A 27,456-nucleotide genomic window follows, 5' to 3' on the forward strand; every position below is an offset into this window, starting at 1 on the left:
CAACGCTGTTGTTAAACATGCAACAAAAAAATAATAAAATAAACTCTAATTCCAAACTGAGCTCAAATAAGAAAGTGAATAAAGTGGTTAAACTCCTAATTCCTAAGAAGGCGGTGATGTTATATATTCCCAGCTTTGGCGATGAGTTGAGATCAGTTTTGGAGAAGATGTTTCCTCTTTTCCTGCTGCCGTTCCCTCCGTCTCTCATAGACTCTGAGGTACAAATGGGGGCACCAACTTTTCCTCCTCTCTCATACCGTGATTTAAATAACCCTGATAAACAATTTCAAAAAGGGGAGAACACGTGGCAAAGTTTAACTGGAAATTACTGCAGGACATTCAACATCACTTTCCTGTATTTTTTCCGTCTTTAGATAATTATCGGAATTTAAAAAAAATGTTCTCATTTTTGTTTCACCGTGGGCCAATGAAATTGTTTGCCTTAGCCTTCTTCCAACGGCCATTTTTTATGCGCTGTGCCTCCAACTGTGTTGTTCCAAAGTGCGGCCGCCGCTTGGACCCCGGAACAGACTACACGTGTCTCCACGGAAAAAGTACTGACAGAATTCAAAGTCACGTTTGCCGGGTTCCAGGGCTCCGTATCTTAGCAAATGTCGTTCCAATTTGGATCGGCTCTGAGAGGTCACAAACAACTCTCTGTGAGGATTCAGAGGCCATTGTGTATTGGGCCCCTGGCCTATGAATTTAAGAGTGCCGGACCTTACAGATCACTGCGAGGGCGCACATCTGCTCACTTTATAGGGAACATTAAATACTATGGCTACAAGAACAGGTCAGAGGCTGGATATTCTGTGGTAAGTAACTCAGCTCCTGACTTCCCAAACCCTTTCCACCATTTACAAGGCACAAGTTGAGAGTGTGATGGAATACTCTCCACTTGCCTGGATCAGTGCAGCTCCAGCAACACTCAAGAAGCTTGACATCATCCAGGTCAAAGCAGCCTGCTTGATTGGCACCCCATCTACCACCTTAAACATTAATTCCTTCCACCACCGGCACACTCTGGCTGCAGTGTGTATGATCTACATGATGCACTGCAGCAACTCACCAAGGCTTCTTCGACAGTACCTCCCAAATCCATGACCTCTACCATCAAGGGCAGTACGCGCATGGGAACACCACCACCTCCAAGTTCCCCTCAAAGTCACACACCATCCTAACCTGGGAATATATCACCATTCCTTCATCGTCAGTGGGTCAACATCCTGGAACTTCCTACCTAACATCACTGTGGGAGTAGTTTCACCAAACGTACTGCAGTGGTTCAAGAGGGCAGTTCACCACCACCTTCTCAAGGGCAGAGATGGGCAATAAATGCTAGCCTTGACAGCAATGTCCACATCCCATATAATGAATTAAAAAGGCTTGTAGGACAGCAGGAGGTTACGGAGATAGGATGGGGCGAGGCCATGGAGAGATTTGAAAACAAGAATGAAGATTTTAAATTTGATGTATTGTCAGACAGGGAGGGAATGTATGGCAGCAAGCACAATTTGATGGGTGAAGCGGACTTGGCGCAAGTTAAGATACAGGCAGCAGAGTTTCGGATGAGCTCAAGATTATATAGAGTGATAGATGGGAGGCCGGCCAGGAGACCATTACAATCGTCAAGTCTAAGGATAACAAAGGCATGTATGAGGGTTTGAGCAGCAGATGAGCTGAGGCAGGGACGATGTTACGGAGGTGGAAGTAGGCAGTCTTGGTGATGGAATGCATATGTGGTCAGAAGCTCATCTCGGGGGTCAAACACAACACCGAGGTTGTGAATAGTCTGTCTCAGCCTCAGACAGTTGCCAGGGAGAGGGATGGAAATGGTAGCCAGGGAACAGAGTTTGTATTGGGGACTAAAGACAATAGCCTCTGTTATCCCAATATTTAGTTGGAGAAAATTTCTGTTCATCCAATATTGGATGTTGGACAAGCAGTGTGGCAAATCAGACAGTGAAGGGGTCCAGAGAGATGGTGGTGAGATGGCGTGAGTGGCGCCAGCGGTATGTAGAACAAGATGTTGTGTTTTCAGATGATGTCGCCAAGGGGCAGCCTGTAGATGTGAAATAGAAGAGGGGCAAGGGTAGATCCTTGGGGGACTCCAGAGGAAATGAAGCAGGAATGGGAAGAGGAGCTATTGCAGGTGATTCTCTGGCTATGATTCGATAGATAAGAATGGAACCAAGCAAGGGCAGTTCCATCCAGCTGGACAACGGAGAAGTGGCATTGGAGGAGATGATGTGGTCAATAATGTTGAAGGCTGCAGATAGATAGGTTGAGAAAGATGAGTAGGGATTGTTTAGCACAGTCAGTCACATAGAAAGTCATTTGTGACTTTGATAAGGGCCATTTCAGTACTGTGAGGGGGGTGGAAATTAAACATGGAATTGCAGGAAAGATGGGCACGGACCTGGGAGGTGACAACATGTTCAGGACTTAGGAGAGAAAAGGATGTTTAGAGATGGGGCAGTAGTTTTCAAGGACCACGTCATCCTCCTCCAACACCTTTCCTCCGTCATCCAGTTGGGTCAAGGGTGTTTTTTTGAGGAGAGGGATGATGACGGCAGATTTGAAGGGGAGAGAGACAGTAGCTGAGGAATGGGTGCCGTTAACAACATCAGCTAACATGGGGGCCAGAAAGGGAAGTTGGGTGTTCAATTGTTTGGTGGGAATAGGGTCGAGGGAGCAGGAGGTGGGTCTCATGGACTAGATGAGCTTGGAGTGAGCATGATGGGAGATGGGATAGAATTTAGAGAAAGATGTGAGTTCAGGACTAGTGCAGCAGGGAAAGTTTTTAAGAACAAGATTTAGAAACGGAGAGTTTTTAAGTACAAGGTTAAAAATGTGGAAAACAAACATGTAACCAAAATCAAAGGTGGTAAGAAAAAGCCAAGGTGGCTGATTGGCTATGTACAGGGCAAATAAGATGTAAACAGAAATGTTTCTATCAATTAAAAACATTTAATACTCAAGTAAACAGAGTAGAATACAAAGAACAACTAAAGAAAATGAAGGTTGCTATTAGATCAGCAAAAAGGCTAATAGAAAAAAGGATTGTAGACAACAATGGCAGTAATAGGAAGAACTTTTATAGTTATGTGATGAGTCAGAGAACTATTAAAGACTGTATTGGGCCACTGAAGGGTGTTCAAGGACAGGTTACAAAGGACTCACTAAGTATGGTGGAAATAATAAATGAGTATTTTGCATCAGTCTTCACCCTTGAAGATGATGCTCGAATATTAGGATTTAATAATACTAGTTTTGTTAGTAACATTAACATAGATAAACATCTTTTTTTTTTTAGAAAGAATTACTAACTTGAAAATAAATAGAGCAGCCGGGCCAGAAGATATCCACCCGAGAGTCCTCCAGGAGATGGGGCATGTACTGTGCGAACCCCTGGCCTGTATTTATAATAGCTCACTGCACTCTGAAATGGTTCCTACAGATTGGAAGGAGGCTGATGTAGTCCCCAAAAGGTGACAAGACAGACCCGGGTAACTATAAGCACATCAGTTTAACATCAGTAATAGGTGAGATTCTTGAAGGAATCATAAGGCATTCAATTTATGAATACTTGGGAGAGGGCAGGACATATTAGGGACAACTAACATGGCTTCATAAAAAGAGGTCATGTCTCACAAATCTAATTGTATTTTTTGAAAACGTTACAAAGTTGGTGGATGAGAGAAGCCCAGTCGACATTGTCTACTTAGATTTCCAAAAAGCTTTTGACAAAGTACTGGAATCGCCCATCTCAAGATTTCACTGACTTTGTAAATTGTAACTCGATCTACTTTGACTTCCTGAAACGACAGAGGACAGAGCTCCCCAGAAGACAGCAAGGGCCAGCCAAAGTGCCTTACCTCAGTCCAAGTGCATGCCTCCCCCAGCCAGAGTGCCTTCCTCCAGTCCAAGTGCATCCTTCCCCCAGCCAAAGTGCCTTATCCCAGTGCAAGTGCATCTTTCCCGCAGCCAAAGTGCCTTACCCCAGCGCAAGTGTATCCTTCCCCCAATAGATGGGCAGGTATTGTGTATGGATTGTTAACAGGTTTATTGGGTATGAAGTGAATAGTGAGTGTTGTGACTTCTGGATATCATCCATTCTAATGATGTCCCTTGTCGGGGGTTGGAAGAACGTGATCCGTCTTCCCGGAGTTCTTTCTCTCCCTCCGATCCCCCCCCATCCGTGTCTCTCCCCACTACCCATGTCCCTCTCTCCAGCCTCTCTCTCTCTCCCCCAGTCTCTCTCACTTTCCCCCCAGCCTCTCTCTTCCTCTCTCTCTCCTCCAGCCTCTCTTTCTCCCAGTCTCTCTCTCTCTCTCGCCTAGTCTCTTTATCTCCTCCCCAGCCTCTCTCTCTCCCAGTCTCTCTCCCCTAGTCTCAGTCTCACTCTCTCGAATTCTCTCTCTCCCCCAGTCTCGCTCTCCCTCTTCCTCCCCAGTTTCTCCCTCTCTTCCACCCTCCTCTCCATCCACCGCTGCCGCTCTCGGTCCCCCACCGCCGCTCTCGGCCGCCCACGGGCTCTCTCGACCTCCCACCGCCGCTATCGGCTGCCCACGGGCCCTCTTGGCCCCCTGCCACCGCTCTCGGCCACCCACGGGCCCTCTCGGGCCCCCTGCCGCCGCTCTCGGCCATCCACAGGCCCTCTCGGCCCCCTGCCGCCGCTCTCGGCCGCCCACGGGCCCTCTCGGCCTCCTGCCACCGCTCTCGGCCACCCACGGGCCCTCTCGGGCCCCCTGCCGCCGCTCTCGGCCATCCACAGGCCCTCTCGGCCCCCTGCCGCCGCTCTCGGCCGCCCACGGGCCCTCTCGGCCTCCCGCCACCGCTCTCGGCTACCCACAGGCCCTCTCAGCCCCCACGCTGCCATTCTCGGCCCCTCGGCCGCCGATGTCGGCCCCTGAGAGGGGTCGGGGTCAGACCGGGGTCAGAGATTCGGGGTCGGGGCCTCAGCAGAGTCTCAGGCCTTAGGTCCTACTTCTCGGCACCACGTGGAGCGAATGTTTCGGGGCCGGGACGGGTCTGTCAAAAAAAAGTGCAGTACAAATAGTTACACTGTTTTATTAATGATCTGGATTTTGAGGTTGGGGGCACAATTTGCAAATGCTACCAAGATCTGTGCACGTGTTAGAATTGTAGAAAATGCTCGTCGACTTCAGACAGATCTTAATGTGTTGGGAGATTGTGCTCAAGACTGGAAAATGATGTATAACTTAGATAAGTGCAGTGCTATGCATGTGGGCAGGGCAAATGCTCAACATTCATCCACCCTCCAGGGAAAGGCATTACAGATGGTAGAGATAGAAAGAGATTTGGGCATTCTAGTGCATACATCCTTAAAGGTATATGAGCAATGCTGTGCAGTGATAGCTAGAGGAAATAGGGTGTTAGGGTATATCCATAGGACAATTGAGTATAAGATGAGGTGTACTGTTTTGTCCTTGTACAAGTCCTTTGTCAGGCTGCACTTGGAAAACTGTGTCCAGTTTTGGTCTCCTCACATGCTGGGTGATATTGAGGCTCTGGAAAGAATGCAAAAGAGGGTCACTAGATTAATTCCAAGTCTAAGGCATCTTCGTTATCAAGATAGGCTAAAAGAGCTAGGACTCTATAAATTAGAACAGCATAGACTTACGGGGGATCTGATTGAGGTTTATAAGATAATAAAGGGAATAGATGGTGTTCCAGCTGACAGTTTATTTCAATTAAGTAGGTTATGCAGGACCAGGAGTCACAAATTTAAGTTGTATAGGGCTAGATCTAGGTTAGATGTCAAAGAGTGGTTCTTTTTCCAGAGAATAGTAGACCTCTGGAACTAGTTGTAGGTTTAAGCAGAGACAAACAAGAAAGCTAGCTAAGTTAATTGGACAGCTAGTAAAAACTGGTTCCCTAAACAGGCCAGTGGTGAATCAGCCAGGAACAGTATAAAAAGAGGGGGCTTGGTGCAATCTTGCTCGGAGAGCAGTGGCAGGTCAGAGTGCAAAGGTAAGAGTTTGGTAAGTGGGAGCAGGAGGTGTTGCTTTGTCTTGTCTTCCTCACCAGTGCTGATTCCCTGACTTGGGAAGAAAAGAAAACGAAGTGTGATGTCACAACAAGAGGGTAAGTGATTGGCTGGTTGATTGGTGAGTAGTTTTTCTTTTTACCTTATCTTGTCAATAAGAGCCATTTGGCATTATTGCCAAATTAGGTTACTTTAAGGGTTACGTCACGGCAGGAGAGCCCAGATCCGTGGCATGCTCCTCCTGTGCCATGTGGGAAATCAAGGACGCTTCCAGTGTCCCTGACGACTATGTGTGCAGGAAGTGTATCCAGCTGCAGCTCCTGTTAGACCGCATGACGGCACTAGAGCTGTGGATGGATTCACTCTGGAGCATACGCGAAGCTGAGGATGTCGTGGATAGCACGTTCAGTGAGTTGGTCACACCACAGGTAAAGGTTACAAAGGCAGATAGGGGATGGGTGACCATCAGGCAGAGCAGGAGTTGGAAGGTAATGCAGGAGTCCCCTGCGGTAATCTCCCTCCAAAACAGATATACCGCTTTGGATATTGTTGGGGGAGATGGCTCACAAGGGGAAGGCAGCAGCAGCCAAGTTCATGGCACCGTGAGTTGCTCTGCTGCACAGGAGAAAGAGTGGAAGAACTGTAGTGATAGGGGATTCTATTATAAGGGGGATAGATGGGTGTTTCTGTGGTCACAACCGAGACTCCAGGATGGTATGTTGCCTCCCTGGTGCAAGGGTCAAGGCTGTCTCGGAGTGGCTGCAGGGCATTCTGGAGGGGGAGAGTGAACAGCCAGTTGTGGTGGTGCATATAGTACCAATGATACAGGTAAAAAGCAGGATGAGGTCCTACAAGCTGAATTTAGGGAGCCAGGAGTTAAATTAAAAAGTAGGACCTCAAAGGTAGTAATCTCAGGATTGCTACCAGTGCCACGTGCTAGTCAGAGTAGGAATCGCAGGACAGCTCAGATAAATACTTGGCTTAAGGAGTGGTGCAAGAGGGAGGGATTCAAATTCCTGGGACATTGGAACCGGTTCTGGGGGAGGTGGGACCAGTACAAACCGGACAGTCTGCACCTGGGCAGGACTGGAACCAATGATCTAGGGGGAGTGTTTGCTAGTGCTGTTGGGGAGGGATTAAACTAATATGTCAGGGGGATGGGAAACTATGCAGGGAGACAGAGGGAAATAAAATGGTGGCAGAAGCAAAAGATAGAAAGGAGAATAGTAAAGTGGAGGGCAGAGAAACCCAAGGCAAAAATCAAAAAGGGCCACATTACAGCAAAATTCTAAAGGGACAAAGTGTGTTAAAAAGACAAGCCTGAAGGCTCTGTGCCTCAATGCGAGGAGTATTCGTAATAAGGTAGACAAATTAACTGCGCAGGCAGCTATTAACGAATATGATATAATTGGGATTACGGAGACATGGCTCCAGGGTGACCAAGGCTGGGAACTCAACATCCAGGGGTATTCAACATTCAGGAAGGATAGACAGAAAGGAAAAGGAGGTGGGGTAGCGTTGCTGGTTAAAGAGGAAATTAACGCAATAGTAAGAAAGGACATTAGCTTGGATGATGTGGAATCGGTATGGGTAGAGCTGCGGAATACCAAAGGGCAGAAAACGCTAGTGGGAGTTGTGTACAGACCACCAAACAGTAGTAGTGAGGTTGGGGATGGCATCAAACAAGAAATTAGGGATGCAATAAAGCTACAGCAGTTATCATGGGCGACTTTAATCTACATATAGATTGGGTTAATCAAGTTGGTAGCAATGCGGTGGAGGAGGATTTCCTGGAGTGTATTAGGGATGGCTTTCTAGACTAATATGTTGAGGAACCAACTAGAGAGCTGGCCATCCTACACTGGGTGTTGTGTAACGAGAGAGGATTAATTAGCAATCTTGTTATGCGAGGCCCCCTGGGGATGAGTGACCATAATATGGTAGAATTCGTTGGTAAGATAGAGAGTGACAGTGTTAATTCAGAGACTAGGTTCCTGAACTTAAGGAAAGGTAACTTCAATGGTATTCAGATGTGAATTGGCTAGGAAAAACTGGCAAATGATACTTAAAGGGTTGACAGTGGATAGGCAATGGCAGACATTTATAGATTACATGGATGAACGTCAACAATTGTACATCCCTGTCTGGAGTAAAAATAAAAAGGGGAAGGTGGCTCAACCGTGGCTAACAAGGGAAATTAGGAATAGTGTTAAATCCAAGGAAGAGGCATATAAATTGCTGAGAAAAAGCGGCAAACCTGAGAAATTTAGAATTCAGCAGAGGAGGACAAAGGGTCTAATTAGAAGGGGGAAAATAAAGTAAGAGAAGAAGCTTGCAGGGAACATAAAAACTGACTGCAAAAGCTTCTATACATATGTGAAGAGACAAAGATTAGTGAAGACCAACGTAGGTCCTTTGCAGACAGAATCAGGTGAATTTAAAATGGGGAACAAAGAAATGGCAGACCAATTGAACAAATACTTTGGATCTGTCTTCACTAAGGAAGACACAAATAACCTTCTGGAAATACTAGGGGATTGAGGGTATAGCGAAAAGAAGGGTAGCTAATGTAACACCACTTTTTAAAAAAGGAGGGAGAGAGAAAACAGGGAGAGAAATTGACCGGTAAGCCTGACATCGTTGGTGGGAAAATGTTGGAATCAATTATTAAAGGTGAAATAGCAGCACATTTGGAAAGTGGTGACAGGATCGGTCCAAGTCAGCATGGATTTATGAAAGGGAAACCATGCTTGACAAATCTTCTAGAATTTTTTGAGGATGTAACTCGTAGAGTGGACAAGGGAGAACCAGTGGATGTGGTGTATTTGGACTTTCAAAAGGCTTTTGACAAGGTCCCACGCAAGAGATTAGTGTGCAAAATTAAAGCATATGATATTGGGGTAATGTATTGACCTGGATAGAGAACTGGTTGGCAGCCAGGAAGCAGAGAGTCAGGATAAACGGGTCCTTTTCAGAATGGCAGGCAGTGACCAGTGGGGTGCCGTAGGATTCAGTGCTGGGACCCCAGCTATTTACAATATATATCAATGATTTAGATGAAGGAATTGAATGTAATATCTCCAAGTTTGCAGATGACACTAAGCTGGGTGGCGGTGTGAGGAGGATGCTAAGAGACTGCAGGGTGACTTGGACAGATTAGGTGAGTGGACAAATGCATGGCAGATGCAGTATAATGTGGATAAATGTGAGGTTATTCACTTTGGTGGCAAAAACAGGAAGACAGAATATTATCTGAATGATGACAGATTAGGAAATGGGGCGGTGCAACGAGACCTGGGTGTCATGGTGCATCAGTCATTGAAGTTTGGCACGCAGGTACTGCAGGCGGTGAAGAAGGCAAATGGCATGTTGGCCTTCATAGCTAAAGGATTTGAATATAGGAGCAGGGAGATCTTACTGCAGTTGTACTGAGCCTTGGTGAGGCCACACCTGGAATATTGTGTTCAGTTTTGGTCCCCTAATCTGAGGAAGGACGTTCTTACTATTGAAGGAGTACAGCGAAGGTTCACCAGATTGATTCCTGGGATGGCAGGACTGACATATGAGGAGAGACTGGATCAACTGGGCTTGTATTCACTGGAGTTTTGAAGAATGAGAGGGGATCTCATAGAAACATATAAAATTTTGACAGGATTGGACAGGTTAGAGGCAGGAAGAATGTTCCCGTTGCTGAGGAGTTCCAGAACCAGGGTTCACAGTCTAAGAATAAGAGGTAAGCCATTTAGGACCAAGATGAGGATAAACTCAGAGGATGGTTAACCTGTAGAATTCTCTACCACAGAACATTGTTGAGGCCAGTTTGTTAGATATATTCAAGAGAGAGTTAGATATGGCCTTTACGGCCAAAGGGATTAAGAGAAAGCAGGAAAGGGGTACTGAGGTTGAATGATCAGCCATGATCTTATTGAATGGCGGTGCAGGCTCGAAGGGCCGAATGGCCTGCTCCTGCACCTAATTTCTATGTTTCTATTTCATGTGGTGGATGCAGACTCGCTGAATTCCTTCAAGCGAAAGCTGGATTTGTTTTTGGCTGCGGTGGAGATCACCTCTTACAGAAGGTAGGTACTGCAGGGAATTCAAGGCCAGAATAATCTCCTGGACTAGTTTTGATTGCCTAGATGGGTCGGAGAGGAATTTCCCGGATTTTTTCCGCCAAATTAGCCTGGGTTTTTTCTTAGGTTTTTTTTGCCTCCCAAGAGATCACATAGTTTTGGGTGGGGTGGAGTATATATATATATAGTGATACACGGCGTTTTGCAATTTTGTGGGACAGGCTCGATGGACCAGATGGTCTTTACCTGTCCATCATTGTTTGAATGTTCGCATGGAACATTCGTGGAAGTTTGGCCCGGTGGGCTAGGAGAAGGGTGGGGAGCAGAGGCAGCTGAACAGATGGTCTCGATCTTTGTGACAAAAAGTCCCTGAGCTCCTTTCATTGTTATTGAAGGAGGCATGGGAGTGTAGTTTAAGAAGACGGTTTGTAGCGGAAAAGAGGACCCAGGGGTTATCTTGTCATTCCAAGGTGATCTTTGAATAGTGAGTAGTTTTAGCAAAGGAGAGGAAAATCCAATGTGGTCCAACCAGATCTGGTCATGGATGGTTAAACTAGTTGTCTATCATAGACATTCAAGACTGCATCCCTTGGACCTAAGGGAGTGGAGATGAGGGGTATAAAAAGGGGAATGACTCAGGTGAGAGAGAGTATTGGTTTTAATGGGAACAAGGGCATCAAAGGTGGAGGAGAGGGCGTAACTTAGCAGATTGGTTAAAACATACTATAAGAAGAGCATGGGCTAGAAATTGCATAGCGCCCCGTTTGGAGCGATAACTTTTCAGGGAGTTCAAAAGTAGCGGTAGGCTGAAATTTTTTTTTTGATAACTGGAACTTCCGCTTTAGCACTTGAAGAGGGAAATGGAGTGCTAAATCAAGCACTATCACTTCCCTTAGAGTGCTAAAGTCAGTGAGAGGGGCGGTAACAGCAGAGCGCTGAACAGTGTTCCGTACAGCGCTGCCGTCTTTGGAGGCTCCTTTCCTCACTTCAATCTTCATCCTATCTCTATGGGTCCACGGGACCTGTGCTACCTGCATAACAGCATCAAGCACTCTGAGAGTGGAGGGCTGACAAATCACAGGCTCCAAAAATAGCAAAAGACACCAGTCGGGGGAGATTAATAAATGTTGCCCTACCTGACCACCCCTGCCTTTAAATAGCGCTCGCCAAGTGGCCAGCCGAGGTGACAATGCCTCCTGCAGCTGCCGCTATTGACGCCTGGCGATGCTGCAGGGGGGTGGGAGCGAATATCACATCTGGGGTGCTAATGGGGCGCTGTGCCCCGGATGAAATCACGATCTACAGAGTGAAACAGAGTGAGGCGTCAGCACAAAACCTCCAGGGAAGTTCGTGAGCATTGGTGAATTCACCATGCTCGGTTGGTAACCCCTTAACGTCCTGTTACCATCCCCGCAGGTTCTAATGGGAGGCACAAAGCAGGCCAATTTTTCCCCCCACATGATATAATGAATACATACAGACAAAATACATAAAATATGCCAATAATAGTTTATAGGACAATGCATTTACCACTGAATGTTGCTTTCTTAGTTAGCTGTTCAACATAAGCACCAGTGGAGGGAGCTGTAGTAATGTGCAATGTACTTAAGCAAAGCCATTGAGACAAACTACAGAAAACATAAGCCGAGTGATAAACGTAACAATTCCAAAGCAGAATCTTTTGAAAAGGACTGGTACAAGCCATTTGTAGTTTTTCTTGTGCAATTAAATGAACTGTTAAAAATCCAATTTTTATATCTGAACTTGTACTTTAAGTAATATATTGTGCAGCTAAGGCGAGAAATTGGAATTATCAAGAAAAAAAGTTGTAGCAACTGTCTTTGTCCCATGTTTCTACAATCAGTCAACCATATACTTGAAAAAAACTATATTAAAACATACTATAAGAAGAGTGTAAAGATATACTGAATAAATCCATAAAAAATACTTAAAATATGTTAATGTTTTATTAAATTCTCTATACCAATTGTGATAGCAAAACAGAAACTACAAACTTCACTTGTACACCAGTTAACATACTTACAAATTCTATAAAATCAAATGATGCATGTTCACCTCTCCCAGTCACAGGATACATTTGTGAACATTTGAAAATAGAAAAATAGGGAGACAAGTAACAATCCTTCTCACTTGTTTCACAAAGAAAACACACATTGTATAACTTCTAATTTGCACCATAAAGGTAAGCTCTTCAGTTACACACATTTAGCTGTTTTAACAGTGGTAAAAAGAAGTAGAAAACTGAACAAAAATAGAAATTTCCCTCTTTGCCAACATTTATAATTTCAGTATTCTGCAAAGTATATATCCACCTTAAATGATATATCATAGGCTGTTTCGCAGGATTCATGGAAAACTTGTTTCTTGCTATAACCAAATATGCCTATGGTTTTGTTGATGGAATACATCATGCCGGATCCATCTTTCCAGCATTGAAAAGATGTGGTCAAGCTGCCAGAATTATGACCAGGGCTACTGTTTTGCAGTGATTAAGTCAAATTCAATTTTCATTGTAGATTTGTTACCAGTGTTTTAGAAATTGGATTCTGGAATTCCTGCTGTTATATAACTTACACCATCTGTCATCATATGGGATTTCTGTAATTGTTTACCAATGTTTTAAGAATTGGAATTCAGAAGAATGAGAGGTGATCTTATCAAAACGTATAAGATTATGAGGGGGACAACATAGGGGAGAGTAGAACTAGGGGACATAATCTTAGAATAAGGGGCCGCCCATTTAAAACTGAGATGAGGAAGAATTTCTTCTCTCAGAGGGTAGTAAATCTGTGGAATTCGCTGCCTCAGAGAGCTTTGGAAGCTGGGTCATTGAATAAATTTAAGACAGAGATAGATAGTTTCTTAACCGATAAGGGAATAAGGGGTTATGGGGAGCAAGCAGGGAGGTGGACCTATGTCCATGATCGTATTAAATGGCGGAGCAGGCTTGAGTGGCCGTATGGCCTACTCCTGCTCCTATTTCTTATGTTCTTATGGGCTAGATTTTACACTTTTGTGCAGATCGCCCAAAAATGGGTGTTATTTCTGGCGTGGGCGGTAAAAATGGGTTTTCAGATCACTGGCTTCTCGCCCATTCTCAAAGCCCCAGTCTCCATTTTTGAAATTGGGCATTACCGCGAGCGATTTGAAAAGGGCGGTAGTGTTAAATCTCTTTGACCTTCTGCCGTAAAGTGTCATCGTCCTTAGCATCGGCATGGCAACGCTCGATTCCCGCGAGTCAGGAGGTCAAGGGTCATCATGACATGCGCAGAAGAGGAGACAGAGAGAGGGAGCTCAGAGGGACTGAAGGAGTGTGTGGGTGTAGTGTGGCTGCTTTGGGAGGAAGGAGGGAGAGTATAGAGCAAACAGGGAAACAAAAATTAGCTGTTACCAGCCACATATTTGCCCGAATTTGGCCTATAATGGAGCAAGAGGAGAAGGAGATGACACAGCACCCTGTGGAGAGTGATGTTGGCGAGAGCAGTGAGATGGGAGAGGAGCACATTGGAGGGCGCAAAAGAGCCAGGAGGTTCTCAGACGAGGCAAATGCCTCCCTCCTGCAGGAGGTCGAGTTACGCTGGGGTGATTTGACACAGGGAGGGTGTGGGAAGCCCACCCCAAAGGCCTACCGAAAGATATGGGCCGAGATAGCAGGGGTGGTCTTGTCGGTGACCAATGAGGTGCGTGAGGGCAACCAATGCCGCAAACGATGGAACGACCTTGTTGGATCCGCAAGACTAAGTATTACATTTATTTACATGTACTCATGTATTTATATAATTTGATTTGTAAGAGTCATGAGTGACTATCAGCAGATGTGAGGTCTTTCACCTTTACTGGGAATGTTGTAGTCAAAGCTTGCGGTCATGGTGCACGTCTTTAGGTAAAGAATGATGATTATCATAATAATCATGATTACACCTGTCTGTTATGTGTTGTATCAGTCTCTGTGAGAGGACCTAGCAATGATACACGCAATGATCTCATACCATGTCGTGCTCTCACCTTTTACAGAAGAAGCTATCGACGATGAGGTCCGTGCAGAGGTGAATGGGTGGGGGGCCACCAGTTGTCAGTGACATCACTGACATGGAGGAGCGGGTGCTCACACTCGTGGGGAAGTAGCCCCGGAAGCAGCTGCAGACCCTGAAGTGAAGCGACGTGAGTAAAGTTGACACCATTGCATCACGTAAAGTCAATAGATGCCACACCCACTCATATCCGAACAATCATACACGATAGATGATTTCTAAAATTGTCCTAGAAATAATGCTGGCCTAAAGAAAATCACTGACATGCACCATGTGTTGATTGTCTTGAAATTTGATGTCTGTGATGATCTTGATAGCGGTGGTGCTTTTGTCGTGCATTTGCTGTGTGTAGCGCTGGACTCACCTTGTGACCCTAGCACCCCCTTCTCCTCTAATAACCTCATTTGTGTTTTGCAGCTCAGCCAGCAGCATAGCCCCAGGCAAAATTACAGAGGCCAGAAGGTGGGAGCGTGGGGCCAGACTTGCTGGACGATCCTGCATCTCTGAGGAGCTCCGATTCTCACCCGTCAATCTGCTGGTCTGTTCGCTACGGATGAGAGCATGGACTTCGAGGAACCTGCATTGCCACGCTCCAGAAGCCATTCCACCCCAAGGCCATCTAGTGCTTCTCCGGTCATTCCTGCCTCCACTCTGGAGGTACTGGCCCCAAGCACCTTGCCACAGGGCACCCCATTTGTCCCCAGGATGGCGCCGACCCCACGGAGGTTTCGTGGACGTGGCAGGTCTGGTCCACGAGCGCGACATGAGAGTGGAGAGAGGGTACAGCTGTCCAGGAGGACTGTAGGCATTGGTGACCAGCTTCTCGAAGTATTGGGGGGCATATCCCGACAGCTGGCCACCATGACTGAGTATGTTCCGCGGATGGCGGAGGCCCTGGAGGCGATAGCTAGGAACACTGCTGGCACAGGCCTCTCAGTGGTCCCGGAGCGCGGCACTCCTTCCCTAGGTTCCGCACCATCACTGCGAATGACAGATGAGAGGCAGGACCAAGATCCTGCTTCTGCATCAGAGAATGTTCCCCCCTCGGTACCCCTCACTCCCATACCCGTGCAACCACCGCCTCTGCCTTCATCCTCCCCAATAAGACACCGCCTGAAGAGCTCTTCGGCCAGGCACCATGGAGCGAGGAGGGAAAGGGGTAGAGGTGGGGAGGAGAGAGGGGAAGGAAAGTGAGGTCCATGTCCCAGGTGATGGCTGTGTTATATCTCCGTTTGCGTGTATATAATTTGTTGTAATGTATGGGGGGTGGGGATCACCCTCCTGCTTTGCATTTGTATTCTGTGTTGCCGGACATGTTGAACATTTGATTGATGTCAATGGTGGAAATCGTGGGGTGTGGGTGGGGGTTGGGTGTTTTTGCCCGTGATACTTATAATTTCAGACCAATGTTGGTATAAATTTTTGTTTATTGAACATAATCTTGTTGCACATTGTCTCAGATAGCTGGACCATTACACACTGGTGATTCCTTAACATGAAAGAGTTAAATAAAACTTAACTTCAATCAACGTAAACTTTAACTGGCACCAAGTTGATGGGCACCATTGATGTCTGAGCTGCACACATACAGCAGTGTGTCAGCGTTGTCATTCACAGCAACATTCTTTCAGACAAATCGTTCAGATCTAAGCTACTCACGTAAGAGTCTTGCAGCTATGTAGCCACCTCGGGCCCTTTCCTGTGGTCTGGAGGGGATCGTGGGCATGGTTGCATAGCCAGCCTGATTGTCTGGCCCTAGGTCAGCATCTAGCCTCTCGTTGTCCTCTTCCTCTCTTTTCTGAGGTGGAGCATTAGTCCCTTCTGGCAATTCTTGTCCCCTCCTGATAGTCAGGTTGTGCAGCATGGAGCCCATGACCACGAATTTAGCTATTTGCTCAGGGTTGTATTGTAGCTCCCCTCCTGAGTGGTCCAGACATCTGAAGCACTGCTTAAGCAGTTATTGTTTTCTGGACCACATTGCGTGTGTCTCTGTGGCTCGCTGGAAGGAACACTTCGAAGATCTCCTCTGCCTTTGACTTGAGTGTTCTCGACTCCATTCCGTAGAATGCTACCCGCCACCACCTCAGTGAGACCCCAGCACTGCATTAGGTAGAAAAGGCCATTAGACAGCTAAAAAACAAGGCTACGGGAGTGGATGGAATCCCTGCTGAGGCACTGAAGTATGGCGGAGAGGCACTACTGGCGCGAATACACAACCTCATCTTTCTCATCTGGAGGGAGGAGAGCATACCGGGAGATGCAGTGATTGTGACTGTCTTTAAAAAAGGGGACAAGTCTGACTGCGGCAATTAAAGAGGAATCTCCCTGTCAACCACTGGGAAAGTCGTCGCTAGAGTCCTCCTCAATTGTCTTCTCCCTGTGGCCGAGGAGCTCCTCCCAGAGTCGCAGTGCGGATTTCGTCCCCTCCGGGGCACAACGGACATGATTTTTGCAGCTCGACAGCTGCAGGAAAAATGCAGGGAACAGCGTCAGTCCTTATACATGGCCTTCTTCGATCTTACAAAGGCCTTTGACACTGTCAACCGCGAGGGTCATTGGAGCGTCCTCCTCCGTTTTGGATGCCCCCAAAAGTATGTCACCATATTCTGCCTGCTCCATGACGACATGTAAGCCGTGATCCTTACCAACGGATTCATCACAGACCCAATTCATGTCCGGACCGTGGTCAAGCAGGGCTGATTCATCGCCCCAACCCTCTTCTCAATCTTAGTCACTGCCATGCTCCACCTCACAGTTGATAAGCTCCCCGGTGGAGTGGAGCTAAACTACAGAACCAGTAGGAAGCTGTTCAATCTTCGCCATCTCTAGGCCAGGTCCAAGACCACTCCAACCTCTGTCATCGAGCTATAGTACGCGGAGGACGCCTGCGTCTGTGCACTCAGAGGCTGAACTCCAGGACATAGTAGACATATTTACCGAGGCATGAAAGCATGGGTCTTACGCTAAACATTAGTAAGACAGAGGTCCTACATCAGCCTGTCCTCGCCGCACAGCACTGCCCCCCCAAACATCAAGATCCACGACGTGGCCCTGGACAACGTGGACCACATTCCCTATCTCGGGAGCCTCCTATCAACAAGAGCAGGTACTGATGATGAGATCCAACACTGCCTCCAGCGCGCCAGTGCAGCCTTCGGCCGCCTGAGGTAAAGAGTGTTTGAAGATCAGTCCCTCAAACTATCACCAAGCAACAAGGCCGTAGTAATACCCACCCTCCTGTATGGCTCAGAGATGTGGACTATGTACAGTAGACACCTCAAGTCGCTGGAGAAATACCACCAGCGATGTCTCCGCAAGATCCTGCAAATCCCCTGGGAGGACAGACGCACCAACATTCGCGTCCTCGTCCAGGCCAACATCCCCAGCATTGAAGCACTGACCACACTTGATCAGCTCTGCTGGGCAGGCCACATAGTTCACATGCCAGATACGAGACTCCCAAAGCAAGTGCTCTACTCAGAACTCGGCCACGGCAAATGAGCCAAAGGCGGGCAGAGGAAACGTTACAAGGACACCTTCTAAGCCTCCCTGATAAAGTGCGACATCCCCACTGACACCTGGGAGTCCTTGGTCATAGACCGCCCTAAGTGGAGGACGTGCATTCGGGAGGGCGCTGAGCTCCTCGAGTATCATCGCCGAGAGCATGCAGAAATCAAGCGCAGACAGCGGAAGGGGCGTGCGGCAAACCAGGCTCCCTGCCCATCCTTTCCCTCAATGACTATCTGTCCCACCTGTGACCGAAACTGTGGTTCTCGTATTGGACTGTACAGCCACCTAAGAATTGATGTCAAGAGTGGAAGCAAGTCTTCCTCGATGCCAAGGGACTGCCTATGATGATGGTTGTATCGCTTCTCTGCCTCAGTGTGGGTGTCATGCAAGGGGGTCATCAGCCAGGTGGCTAGGCCATATCGGTTATCACCAAGCATCCAGCATTGTCTTTGTGGCTGACTCTTAAACATGTCAGAAACAGCGCTCTTACGCAGAATGTGAGCCTCATTGAAGCTGCCCGGACGTTTGGCATTCACTGCCATTATGATCTGGTTGTGGTCGACAACTAGTTGGACCTTTAGGGAGTGAAATCCTTTTCTGTTACGAAAAAGCTCTGGGTCCTGAGAAGGTGCCCGCATGGCGATGTGAGTGCACTGTATTTTTCCCTGCACCCTGGCGAACTTAGCAATGTGGTAGAATGCTCCAGCCCTGTCTGTCTGAGCCTCCATGGTCATGGGGAAGCTGATAAAGTCCATCCTTCGCGCGTACAGGGCCTCCATGACCTATCTAATGCAGCGATGGGTGGCATGGGTGAGACAGAGGGGAAATCTCGACCGCGGAGGCCCGAAAGGAACTGGACGCATAGAACGACAGTGCCGCTATGACCTTGACCGACACTGATGTCCTGATGGCAGGCTGCATATTTGGCCTGATGAGTTCACATATTTCATTGATCACCACCCTGTGGAAGCCCAGTCTCCGAAGGCAGGTGTGCTCGGACACGTCGAGGTAAGACCTCTTTTCCCTGTACTTGCGGGGTGCGTATGATCTGGCCCTCCTAATTTTTGCACATCTTAAATTGGGCACATAATGATGTACATCACACATTAAGCCATCTGCACTCTGCAGTATCTGCGTATTAATCGATGCAGGCTGTGAAATGGCTGGCCCCATTGCAATGAAAGTATAATAGCGATTGATCAGAAGCAATAATTTCCTCACTAAAATACGCCTAGAGTAAACCCGCAATAGTCCAGAGTCTGAAAATATGTCTATTGAGATGTTCACTTCACCTGAGAACTCCAGAGTCAAACCAAACTCCCCTGAAGTTGAAGCAGCCTTTTGAATGAAGTGACCTGCGATTTTAAAAATGGCACCCACACCGCTGGCTTTAGTTCAGAACAGTTCCACTTTTTCTGGGCGTCTTTTTGGGCGAGCGATATTGTGGGTGAGATGTGTGCAAGATGGTGAAAGTGACACTGGACGATCTCCTGGGCGTTAGTTTCTGCAAATGTGATCTTTACGACAAAAAACAGTGGGCGGGCGGTAATATTGAATCTCGGTGTTAATTCCGTGCGGAAACTAACGCTGGCCGATATTATGGACATTGATTTTGCCCATTCTGATGATTCCGCCCAAAAAAAGTGGGCCGGCGGTATTATTTTTTCCCGGCGTTACACACATGGGGAAAGTAACCCTCGGTGATAAGTTTCTGAAAAATGCTCGTCAGTTTCCATTTTGTAGCTAAATGGGCGATATATGGGCATTATACGTCATTTCAGCGATAAAATGGACATTAAGTGGGCGTTAAGCATGCAAAAAACATGGAAAATCTAGCCCTATGTATTCTGTAATTTCATCCATTTGTTCGTGAACACCACAAATTAGCGGCTTTTATTATGATTGATGTAATGTAAGATTTTCTGGACCTCAATATGTTTATCGAAAATACAAACTGTACATCAATATTCTGTATTCAGTGTTGAAGAATGATGAATTTAATCCAATATCAGAAACAGAGATATATGTTGAGGAATTATAGACTGGCTAGCCTAACATTCGCAGTGGGGAAATGCTTAAGAGCATTTTATAGGATGCCATCAATGTTCAAATAGGTTTTCAGAATAGATTTAGAAGGAAATGTTGAACTTTTTGTAAGTTTATGCATAATGCCCGTGGGCAGCCCTTACATATCATAGTGACATAGAGATATATGACTAGAATTGCTCCAATATAAAGTAATGATTGTGGACAACTGCTGTCATTCTGCTGAAAGATTTCAAAATCCACTCTGTTATCTAAATCTTAAATCAGAAGCCTCCAATTGTTGCAGGAGACTAAAGTTTTGACAGGAGGTGGCTATTTAACTATTAATTGGTGAAAGTAATAATGTTAATTTCTAAAATCAGCTATTTTCTACATTGTTCGCTCAGTTCATTTTGAAAGCTGCAGGAGTTTCATTCATACAGTAATGATATCTATTTATTTGTTCTAATGGCCCAGAATTTGTTGGAAATAAAATGCGAGCTCACAGCATAAGCCGTTATTAGTGCGTAACAAAACAGGAATTTTTGGTGAGATACGTATGAGTTGCGAATCACCACAAATTGCTGGACAACTTGCGTTGCTCTGACTTAGCCTCACAAAAACAGGAGCTCGGCAACACGAAATTGATGGATTTGCACCATAGATATGAATTAAACATGCCACAGAAAGTTAGGCTGATAATTGATAGCATAAGGACCCTGTTAATGGGGTGATCTATGGTCCTGACATGCCACTCAACCTTGGAGGCCTAGATAGGGAACAATTGAAACTATGGAGTCTCACTCCTGCAGGTAGTAAATTAATCCTAGACGTTTTCTAAAATTAATTTTTTGTAACTTTTTCTTTCTGTCCCATTTTTGTCTCTCTCTTTGTCCAATCTTCCTTTCCCTCTCTTTGGCCGAAACTTTTTTCGGGGAGGTGGGTTGGGGGCAGTGGGGCTCTGAGGTGTGCGGGAAACTCAGGAGGCTAGTTTCCCGCAGGCCCCGCCGACTTTACCGGCAGAGCCTAATTTGAATGTGAGGCCTCGGTTTCTTGCCCGCAGCCAACCAGCTTGAGTTGCGAAGGGTCGGTCCAGGGAAGGGATCATGGGGGGGGGGGGAGGCGGGGGGGGATTGAGGATCACATGGGGAGGGGGGGGATCAGGGATTGCGGGGGGAGGAGGGCGGAGGATCGGTAGGAGGGGCACGAGGATCAGGGCCAGCCACCGGAGGATCGTGGCCTCCTGGTGGGGTTGACGATCGCGGGAGATGGATTAGGATGGGACCCTTGATCGAGGAGTTATGTATAAAGCCACTTACCTCCTGGATGTAGCATTTCCCACCTCTGTTTAACTGCCGGGTTTCACGAATTCTGTGAAACCTGCCCCCAGGTAGTTAAATTCAAAATGGAGGGGAAAATAGAGGCTTCTGTGCCTCATTACAATATTAAAATTGAGGTAACGCGCCCTGAGAGTGAGTTGGTCACCCATTCCCCATCCTGCCTCTATCAAAACCTGAAGTGGGCAGGTTGGAGGCAGGATCAGGTCGGGAATACTATTTTGAATAAGTTAACTTCATCCACATTCCAAACCCACACGTTTTTTTTAAATGGAAATATTCCAGTCTTTATTTCTCTATTTGTCTAATTTACCTCGAATTCACTCTGTTTCTTTCTCCGTCGTTCAATCTATTTCTTTCTCTATCCATACATTTAATTGGGTTACAAGATAGACTGTTAGTCCTATTATTCACCAAGGTCGCAGATGCCTCGTTGACCTCATTACCAACTCGCATTTCCAGCAATTTGTGGCGCCAAAACAATTGGAGCTGAGGAATGAGGAAAAAAATCCAACCCATGCGCTTGCCGCGAGGTGTCCCACCCAAGCAAATTCTGGGCATTTAAGAATGGATTGCTATACAAAAAAAATACTAAATAACCAACTCAAAAGGCAATAATATTAAATAAATATTTGGAGTTAAAACAGTTAATGATATTGGCGAATGATTTTTATGCAATTATTAAATACGTTGATCCGTCTGACCCCAGCATCTTAGATGTGTATCAGACATTGGCTGCTCTACTATGCTCGCTGCTGTGCATTCTAAGCAGTACTCCAGCAGACTTTGGAGTAAATTCACCAATGGAGGAGCAGGGAACACAATGGTCTAACTTATAGCATTCATTGTCTATATCACCATTGCAACAAATTCAGGACAATCCCTTATGTCCTCAGAACATTGCAAGGCGTTTCATATGTACAATAAATTTGTTTGAAATGTAAGCAAACGCTGTAGCCGATTTGCACACAACAAAGTCTCACAAACAGAAAATATGATGAATGACCAGTTAATCTGCTTTGATTGAAGAAGGAATGTTAACCAGGAAAGCAAGAATACTCCTTGTGCCTCTGAGATTAGTGCCATATGGGTTTTATGTTCATCTAAGTGGCTGCAAGGCCTTGGCTTATTGGCCCAGGTTTTGCTGGAGCAGGGATTAATAAATAGAGGAAGGACCAAGAAGGAGAATGAATTAGAGTGGGTGAATTCAATGTCAAATCAGGACAGAGAGAAATAAAGAGTGGGAAATAAAGATTGGATTAAGAGAGAGAGAGAGAGAGAAAGGACAGAAAGGAAAAGAAAAAAACATTTTAAATTTAAATGACATTTTTAAAATCTCCTAAAACCATTCACAACCTGATAGACTGAGACTCCACACTTATAATTGTTCACTTTCTGGGCAAGAGAGGTTGATTGACAGTAACTAATAATTATCACATCTTTAAAGACACTTATGCTATTAATTACGAGATTTAACTCTCTGAGGTGAGATTAAGGGTCATTAATGTGCAAATACAACAACTTCATGAAACTCACGGGAAGTTTACGTGCGATATGCTGTTTTCATGAAGCTAACTGTGGAGCGGCACAAATTTATGGAGATTCCCAATTCACAGGGTATCTCTTATTCGCTACAAACTGCTGGCTAATTTGTGCATTAGTAACGCTGTGCATCATTCAAAGGCTGTTAATTTTTTTCAGCAAAATCTAGCCCAATTTCTCATTTAAAAGATAGCACCTTCAACAATGTAGCACTCCCTCAGTACTGCACTTAAATGTCAGCCTAGATTATGTGCTCAAGTCTGTATTGAGGATATCATGGTGCCACAGTCACTTATTCTGTAAACTTATCCAAATATTTGATTGAACTATTTCTTCTGAGTTACTTTACATAACTTTTTATCACTTGATACACCCAATTAGATGTTCAATGCATACGTTTTATCTATTTTTGAGTATCAGTTGTTCTAAAGCCATGAAATAATTTATTATCTTATTAAAAGACTTTACTGCTTCTACAGATGATCTAGATCTGGAAAGCCAACTTCCACAACAGAGACAGTACACTATATAAACTGATCAATAAATAGCAGTACAAACACTGTTACAACCATCAGTGCCAGAACCATTGCTAATACAAATCCAATGGTATCAGCTCTAGCACTATGGGTTTGACCACAAGCTGTTGTTGCCAATGTGGCACCACTGACAGACAAAGTAGAGCGAGATGCTGGAACCAAGTTTGAAACCACTGCAGATCAGGTGGACAGGTAAAAGTGATTAAAATCTGGAAGTGGATATTAGTGCACTTCATTGTTCTACAGAGCATAAAAGACCATCACAATATCTTGCACACAAACACTTCTTGCTTACCTTTGCTTAACGTATCGTTGGTGTGTGTGAGTGGGACTTTTTTAGTGATTCAAATTGGCTTGGATCGGTACCTGTATTTTTTAATCCCCACTCACCATGATCATAGGCAGTCTCTTGGAATCAAGGAAGACTTGTTTCCAGTCCTGAAGTGAGTTCTTTGGTGGCTGAACAGTCCAATATGAAAGCCACAGACACTGTCACAGGTGGGACAGACATTCGTCGAAGGGAAGGGGGGGTGGGACTGGTTTGCCGCACGCTCCTTCTTCTGCCTGCAATTGACCTCTTCATGCCCTCGGTGTTGAGATTCGAAGAGCTCAACGCCCTCCCAGATGTACTTTCTCCACCTAGGGCGGTCTTCGGCCATGGACTCCCAGGTGTCAGTGGTGATGTTCACTTTATCAGGGAGGCTTTGAGGGTATCCTTGTAACATTTCCGCTGCCCACCTTTGGCTCGTTTGCCGTGAAGAAGCTCCGAGTAAAGCACTTGCTTTGGGAGTCTCGTGTCTGGCATGTGAACTATGTGGCCTGCCCAGCGAAGCTGATTGAGTGTGGTCAGTGCTTCAATGCTGGGGATGTTAGCCTGGCCATCCTAGACTGGGTGTTGTGTAATGAGAGAGGATTAATTAGCAATCTTGTTATGCAAGGCCCCTTGGGGAAGAGTGACCATAATATGGTAGAATTCTTCATTAAGATGGAGAGTGACACAGTTAATTCAGAGACTAGAGTCTTGAACTTAAAGAAAGGTAACTTCGATGGTATGAGACGTGAATTGGCTAGGATAGACTGGCGAATGATAATTAAAGGGTTGATGGTGGATAAGCAATCATCATCATCATAGGCAGTCCCTCGGAGTTGAGGAAGACTTGCTTCCACTCCTGAAGTGAGTTCTTTGGTGGCTGAACAGTCCAATACGAGAGCCACAGACTCTGTCACAGGTGGGACAGATAGTCGCTGAGGGAAGGGATTGGGTGGGACTGGTTTGCCGCACGCTCTTTCCGCTGTCTGCGCTTGATTTCTGCATGCTCTCGGCGTTGAGACTCGAAGTGCTTCGGGCGGTCTTGGGCCAGGGACACCCAGGTGTCAGTGGGGATGTTGCACTCTATCAGGGAGGCTTTGAGGGTGTCCTTGTAGTGTTTCCGCTGCCCACCTTTGGCTCGTTTGCCGTGAAGGAGCTCCGAGTAAAGCACTTGCTTTGGAAGTCTCGTGTCTGGCATGTGGACTATGTGGCCTGCCCAGCGGAGCTGATCAAGTATGGTCAGTGCGTCAATGCTGGGGATTTTAGCCTGAATGAGGACGCTGATGTTGGTGCGCCTGTCCTCCCAGGGGATTTGCAGGATCTTGCGGAGACATCGTTGGTGATATATCTCCAGTGACTTGAGGTGTCTTCTGTACATCGTCCATGCCTCTGGTCCATACAGGAGGGTGGGTATTACTACAGCCCTGTAGACCATGAGCTTGGTGATAGATTTGAGGGCCTGGTCTTCGAACACTCTTTTCCTCAGGTGGCCGAAGGTTGCACTGGCGCCGATGTTGAATCTCCGCATCAATGTCTGCTTTTAGTGATGAGTCTCCCGAGGTATGGGAAATGATCCACGTTGTCGAGGGCTGCGCCATGAATCTTGATGACTGGGGGGGCAGTGCTGTGCGGCAAGGACAGGCTGGTTGAAGGACCTTTGTCTTACGGATGTTAAGCGTAAGGCCAATGCTTTCATATTCCTCGGTGAATACATCGACTATACCCCACTAAGGAATAAAAGACTGCTATTGGACCATAGACAGGTTGCAGTAGAACAGTAATAATGAATAATACAAATTAAACAAGATTTGTTTTAAAAACCGCTTTGGTGTAAAAAAAACAGCAATTTTACAATTGCTACTATAACTTGCTATTTTCCACGTTGTGTTTTGTATTAATCGGACCTACTTAAAATCCTTCTGGATCTCCAATGCAGTTTCTTATCAAAATGTATGGAGACTATTGCAGAAAATGCCAGCTTATAGTGGTAGTTTCCACACAACAATTGTATAATGTCAGGACCAGCAATTATTATGAATTGAAGTTATCTCATCAAAGTAACCTCCATGGAAATCAATAGTGCTTCACATATATCTCTATCCCTTCCCAGGATAATACCGCTTTGTGTTTGGACTGTGACTGTAAACAGAAATTTAAAAAGACCTTAAATATTCTGGGAAATCATTACCTCTTTTATTTATAGTTAACATCCGTCTGTATACTATGTCCAAAACTTGCGTAAAATAACTTTTATGAGCTGAAAATTGTGGTCGGAGGCTTCCCACGGGTGAATGCCTCCGAACTGCAAGTAAACTCCGCACCTACCTGATGCCTCCGAACCTTTGAAGACTCACGCACCTGGGCCTGCAGGCGGAAAGGCCCATAAATCCCAGGAGCTCATGTGGTTCACAAGCGTTCCTGGGATCACGTAGGCTAGGCCCACCAATGACAAAGGGAGATTCCTATTATGCTAATAGGGATTCCATTTACATACGGAATCCACATAAGCATAATAGAAATTCCCTAAAAAACACACTTAACACAAATAAAAATAAATCATCACATGGTCAAAATTAATTCAAATACAATTTAATTAAACTTTTAAAACAACATTTAAATTTTTGCAAAATAAATTTAAACATTTTTCAAGAGGCCAAAAATAACCTACCATGCATGGATTATTATGAAATGAATTTCAGAGAAATGGTATATCAAGTACAAGTGAAAAGTTATGTTTTTAAGCTGTATTATAAAGTTAATATGACAAGTGCCATACTCCAACTTGAAATGTTTTCTATAGATATGGATATTGTCAGAAATATTTTATTTTGAATTAATTTTGAAAGAATTAATAGTATAGAATGGTATATTAATTTAATTACAGTGTCAGTTGTGGCTCAGTGGGTAGCACACTTGCCTTTGGGTCTGATACATCCTTACTATACAGTATAAATGCACACGAGGCCCATGCTTGAGAGGTCAGTCTGTGACCTGTCCTTTATTTCATAGCACTCAAGTGATGGAAGTGGGTGGAGCTTCCCCTTTTATATCTGAAGGTCCAGGTTAGGAGTGTCTCCCACAAGTTCACCACCTAGTGGTCAGTGTTCTCACAGTGTACAACTTAGGTCACATTATACATGGGTTACAATGCTAGTTGAATACATGACACCACCTCACCCCCCCCCACCCAAAGTCTTATTGGGATCACAGGTTGAGTCTTTCTGGTGGTTTACGCTCCCTTGTAGAGCGCCTGAGTTGGGGCTCCGGTTGTTGGGCGCTGGCCTAAGTGTCTGCTGTTTGCGGTGCCTCAGGCCTGTCCGGACTGCCCACAGTGACTGGGCTCTCTTCCCTTTGGTTCCTGTGTTCGGTCACCTGTGGTGGAGTGAACTCTACATCGTGTTCTTCCTCTGCTTCTTCTATGGGGTTGCTGAACCTCCTTTTTGTTTGATCCACATGTTTGCAGCAGATTTGTCCATTGGTAAGCTTAACTACCAGAATCCTATTTCCCTCTTTGGCAACCACAGTGCCTGCGAGCCATTTGGGCCCTGCAGCGTAGTTGAGGACAAAAACAGGGTCATTTACATCAATACATCACGCCCTCGCATTCCTGTCATGGTAGTCATATTGTGACTGGCGCCTGCTCTCGACAATTTCTTTCATGGTGGGGTGTATGAGGGATAACTGGGTTTTGAGCGTCCTTTTCATTAGCAGCTCTGCGGGTGGAACCCCTGCGAGCGAGTGTGGTCGGGATCTGTAGGCCAACAGGAGGCGTGATAAGCGGCATTGTAGGGAACCCCCTTGGATTCTGAGCATCCCTTGTTTGATTATCTGCACTGCTCGTTCTGCCTGTCCGTTTGAGGCCGGCTTGAACGGTGCCGTTCTAACATGGTTAATTCCATTGCCTGCCATGAAGTCCTGGAATTCAGAGCTTGTGAAGCACAGGCCATTGTCGCTGACCAAGATGTCCGGTAGACCGTGGGCGGTGAACATTGCCCGTAGACTTTCTACCATGGCAGAGGATGTGCTTGAATTTAAAATGTCACACTCGATCCATTTGG

This window comes from Pristiophorus japonicus, chromosome 5 (genome assembly GCF_044704955.1).
Source record: "Pristiophorus japonicus isolate sPriJap1 chromosome 5, sPriJap1.hap1, whole genome shotgun sequence".
Taxonomy (NCBI): Eukaryota; Metazoa; Chordata; class Chondrichthyes; family Pristiophoridae; genus Pristiophorus; species Pristiophorus japonicus.